General features: G+C 36.5%; 1 non-coding gene across 1 annotated transcript; it reads right to left on the bottom strand.

Annotated features, from left to right (window-relative positions):
- Positions 1-1,450: 1,450 nt before the first annotated feature.
- Positions 1,451-1,520, bottom strand: TRNAA-CGC (transfer RNA alanine (anticodon CGC)). The gene has a single exon. It is a non-coding gene; the product is annotated as a tRNA-Ala (tRNA).
- Between the last annotated feature and the right edge of the window lie 3,818 nt (positions 1,521-5,338).

The following is a 5,338-nucleotide window of genomic DNA, read 5'->3' as shown; positions in this document are numbered from 1 at the left end:
TCTTTCCATGTGCTTATTAATCATATGTATGTCTTCTTTGGAGAAATGTCTGTTTAGGTCTTCTGTGCATTTTTTGATTTTTTTTTTTATATTAAGCTATATGAGCTGTTTGTATATTTTGGAAATCAATCCCTTGTCAGTTGCATCATGAAAGAGTTTTTAAAGTATGAGAATTTGCTCTGTGTGTTTTAACAATCTAAAAACATTACTAAGATTTCATTCAAGGGCCTTGTCTGAGTGTTTCAGTTCTACTCTGCATAGAAATGAGAAACAGTATTAAATAAACATGAGATCAGCTTTGTAATGCAGGTAACAAATTTGGAAGAGTGCTGAAACACTGTGTTTAAGAAGAATTTAGGCTGCAGCTAAAAGAAATTAAGGCAGTATACAAAAATAATTTAATCATTTAAGACTGTCTCTTTTCCTGGCCACCAAAATGATGAAGGGCAAAAAGAATTACTCATTGAAATTGTCCTACAATTTAAGATATGTAAATATGTACAAAAATAATGCAAGATAGAGCATAACATGGTTCATAAAAATCAACATAAAATGCTTCACAGTTTCAGGGGATAGTAGATTGATTTTTTTAAGACTTCATGTATATTAATTTTCAACAGAGAAAAATAGAAGTCATGTAATCCTCAAGCAGGATTTCACATTTGATCTGTATTTTAAAAGGTATATGATGACCGTGTGAGCAAATATGCAACATCAGGAAATTTAAGACATAAGGGAAATGAATTCAACATTCCTTAGAGTATTGGATGCATCAGGGAATTGCTGGGAAGAAGAGAGTTTGGAGGTAGGTTGTGGAGGGCACTGAATAGCAAACTGTGGGGTTTGTACTTAATTAAGGAGATAATGGGAGTTATCAAGGTTTGCTTTATGGCTTATTTTCCTGGAAATAATATTAAAAATCATCACATACGTTTCCTATGAGAGGAAATATTTTGAAAGTTCTATGTGCTTTGCTATTGATATATTTAAATGACTTTAAAAAGTGCTTGTTTTTCTTCTCCAGAATAGGACTTGATAAAACCATGGAGTTTTGTTTTAATTTTCAAGTAACTCACTCTCTTATGTCAGCACATTTTCCTGTCGCTGGTAACTATCCACCTATTGCCAATTCCCACAAGCCACTATGATCATTTTAGTAACCTATGCTAATCAGAAGCTCTCTCTCTAACCACTCTTTGCAACTAAACGGTTCTGACATCTGTGCCATCTACTTTCAAGAAGCTATACTTTTTAGTGTAAGTAGCGTTTGTAATTCAAAGGTTGTAAATATGTTCATGTGCCAAGTGAATAATGCAAATGAGCAAAATGAACTAGATTCGTTGGATCTCCAAGGCTCCAAGGACAGATTTGCAGTTTGTGTGTGTGTGTGTGTGTGTGTTTTGTTTTGTTTTGGGGGGAGGAGATAATTAAGTTTATTTATTTATTTTATTGGTGGTACTGGGGATTGAACCCACGACCTTGTGCATGCGAGGCACTCACTCTACCACTGAGCTATACCCTCCCCCCAAGATCAGCAGTTCTTTTGCTAGCTGCAACATAATATCACCTTGGAGCTTTGAAACGTTCCTAAGATTTGAACGTGAACTACTATAAATCAGGATTCTCAAATGTATGTGCACAGAAGACTCACTGGGGAGATTTTGTGTGTTTTTTGTTGTTGTTATTGGTTTGTTATTGAATATTCCCAATCATTGGCAAGGAATAATAAATGAAAATAAGAGCTATGTGGATCCCAGAAACCTTTATTTTTAACAAAAACTCTTTGTCCACCCCACCCCACCCCACCACACACACACACTAAGAGGCGGGTGGTTTGTGGGCCACAATTTGAGACATATAGATGAACAAATCTCTTCTAGTGTAACAAGCATCAGTGATTCTGCTTCTTCTTCCAAGATATTTTACATTTTAAAAAATGAAAGCCTTAACTAGGCTCCCTAACTGTGGGTTTTCTGGTGAAAATTCTAGACTTGGTCATTTTTTTTTTTATAAGTAGATGGGAGTTATCCCTGCAGCCTTTGTCCATTATATAACTACTATGTACTTGGCTAGTTATGAAATTCATCACGAAGCTGATGGGGGAGCCCATCATTTATACCTTCACCATAAGAATCATTATTTATCAGTAGACTAGTGACTTGAGAAACAAAATCCGGTTTGGAGTGATGATGGTACTTTCAACACAACAGTTACATTTGTCCTTTTGTCTTGTTTTGTATAATGCCCAGCACAGCACTATAGTTTGGTGGTATTTAATTTAATGACAAATATATTTAGAAAGAGAAGCCACAAGACATTTGGAGCTTCTTACTTAGTACATATCTACATATTACTGGGCATTTTGCTGCTTAAGTAACAGAGGTCCCTTTATGTCATGATAATCCTTAAAATTTGTATTATTTTAATTTTAGATGCAAGGAAATTCATGTGCAAAGAGATTGAGCAATGTGCCCAAGGTCATCTGTTTGGTGTTAGTTGTCTATACATAACACTCTTCTTCAAAAATAGATGCTTAAAAATTATTTCTAGACTTCTGTAGGAGCAGGAATCTGGAAACAGCTACAGTTTATTTGTGTGGTTCTGGCTCTGAGTTTTTCCCAAAGCTACAATCAAGGTGTCAACTAGTTTGCAATTATTTTAAGCTTGGCTGGGTCTGGAGGATCCACTTCCCGGCTCACATCATGGCTGTTGGCAGGAGATTTAATTTCCTTGGCATGTGTTTCTGTTGAAATGGCTTTTGCTCAAGCATGAGATCCAAGGAAGAGAGAGCAAACCCAAGATAAAAATTCAGTTTTTCATAACTCAGTCTTGAGGGGGAATGTGACATCTTTTCTCACATACTCTATTCAGTAGAGGAGAGTCCAATCCATATTCAAGAGGAGGGGATTTAAAGATTCACCTCTTTTTAAAATTTTTAATGCTTTATTTATTTATTTTGTAGGAGAGTAATTAGTTGTTTGTTTTTTTCCTTTTAACTGAGGATTGAACCCAGGATCTCCTGCATGCCAAGCACGAACTCTTACCACTGAACCATACCCTCCCTCCAAGGTTCACCTCTTAAAGAGAAGGATATCAAAGAATGTGTGGGTATATGTCAAAAGGATTAAATTATTAACAGCAGGAGCTAACATAACTTAATATCATATTATGTATTGAGGATGGATTGTCAAAAAAAAGTCTCACTGTTCCTTGTAAGATAATATCAAAATGATAAAAACCTAACAGTGTTCTTATTATTTGGGTGAATAGAAGCATTTCATGAGTTACTAATTAGAGATGGACACAATTCATTTGTTCAGCATAACTGGGTAGGAGTTCTGTATCATTAATAGCGCTGAGTTCTGGGGATACAGTTTAACAGAGGAGATAAATGTAAAAATAATTAAATGGAGTAGGTAATAGCAGTATTATGACAAAGAAGGTCAAAGTGCATGTGGGGGCACAGAAGAATTGGCCAATTTTATGGGATGTGGAGAATTGGAGGAGGGACTAGGAAAGGCATTCTAGGGGAAGTAACCCTTAAAACAAGTATTAAACTATGAGAAATTGTCTGCAGAATGCACTTTAGTATAAATACATTCTCAGGAAGGAAGGGGGAAGCTTCCAAACAAGGAAATAGCTTTCTAGAGAGAGGACACAGCTTAGGCAGAAATCCCAGAGAAATCAGAAAGAAAGAAAATGTTCTGCCAGGTCCGGGGAACTCCTGGAGACGTATTAAGGTTGTAGATTGCAGGGAACAGGAGAATGAGGCCCTGAAAGAGAGAAAGCGAGAAGGAGAGGGAAATGGATGTGATACCTTCTTCCCAATGAGGAGCTGGGCTTTTATTCTAGACCACTCTTCTCCATTTTAGCAATATATGTCCCACCATCAAATTTTTGCCAAGTCTTTGTACTGTCTGTACTATTATTTATGCAGTATTTTCAACTGTGGTCTCGATTCTTACCTGAATATGTTTATTTTAAAATGAAACATTTTGAGTTGGATATACTAATTTTATTTCTTTTTTATGATGCACATTAAATACAAAACTTGTATTGACAACTGAACAGGATGCAGAAGGGGCTTTGGAAGCTTGTAAGCAGATGAGCAGTATGATAAGATTTGTGTTCCATAGAGATCACTTCAAGAGCTGTGGGGAAGGGGTGTAGGAGGGGTGCACACAGGACACAACTTTCTGATTGCACATGCCTTGAACTGGGCCCATGACTAAGTGTTTTCTGAGGCAGAGTCCTCCTTTAACAAATCTCTGCCTTCTGCCTAACAGTCTCAAGCTAAGCAGCACAGAGTACGAGTCTTCTTAAACCCGGGAACCCTGCTGTTCCCTCCTATGTGTTCCCAATAGAAATAAGCTAATTCTGTTGTCTTCTTCTAGCCCCTAGGGAGAAAGTAGAAAACCTGTTGGGAGTTATGAAAACTACTGCTTCTTGGTTTGTCTCAGTTAATCCAGAATACTCTGATTAGTGATAGATACTTGCAAGTGTGTTGCCTTCTTTCAAAACATGATTGTTATTGGTTATTAGCTTCATCTCAAAGAAAGTTTTCTTAGTGATATTAACATTTAAGATATCTGAGCTATGGAGAAGGTTCCTAGGTTGGTATCAAAGACATGCCTAGTCTTAGATGTATTCATGGGTTCCACATATTGTCTGTAACTTCTGGAACCCTGGCAGAGCAATTTAGGACAGATCTTACCTGTGGTTATCTGTAATAGCTGGAAAAAAACTTTAAATGGATCAACAAAGGCTTAAGGGAATATCAAATTTTCAGTTTTGCATATGTTGAAATTACTCTGAAATAGAAGGATAGTCTCAGCAATATTGCTTAAATGACAACAGTGAAGTGACATAGAGAAAGAAAAGAGTGTACCTGCCCCAACCCATTCTCCTCCACCTTGTGAATGTGCCTCAGATTGTTCAATAGTGTAGCAAGAATTAAAGTAATTATGCAGTCCTTTTTAATTTGGGACTTGAGCTTTGATGTTTGATTTAAATGGGTTTTGCAATGTTTTCAACTCTGAGAAGTAAAAACATCTCTTACTTTTTTTTTTTTTTTTTTTTGGTACTGAAGAAATGAAAAGCAACAATGGCTTTTAATTAGCACTGGGACCTCACACTCAGTTTCCTATGTTATACTTGCTGATGCATTTCTTACCAGGGGGAGTTTATTTAACAGCATGGCATTGTCTAGAAAGACTGAGAGGAGAGAATGAGCAGAAAATGAGTCCTAGAGCAGAGGAGAGAAACTTCTGCCAGCTTCTTCAAATTGAAACTGAATTTGGCAATAATTTATGAAAATCCTGTTTGCTATTACTCCGTC

Source organism: Vicugna pacos, chromosome 10 (genome assembly GCF_048564905.1).
Source record: "Vicugna pacos chromosome 10, VicPac4, whole genome shotgun sequence".
NCBI lineage: Eukaryota > Metazoa > Chordata > Mammalia > Artiodactyla > Camelidae > Vicugna > Vicugna pacos.
This window is presented reverse-complemented; position numbering and strand designations above follow the sequence as displayed.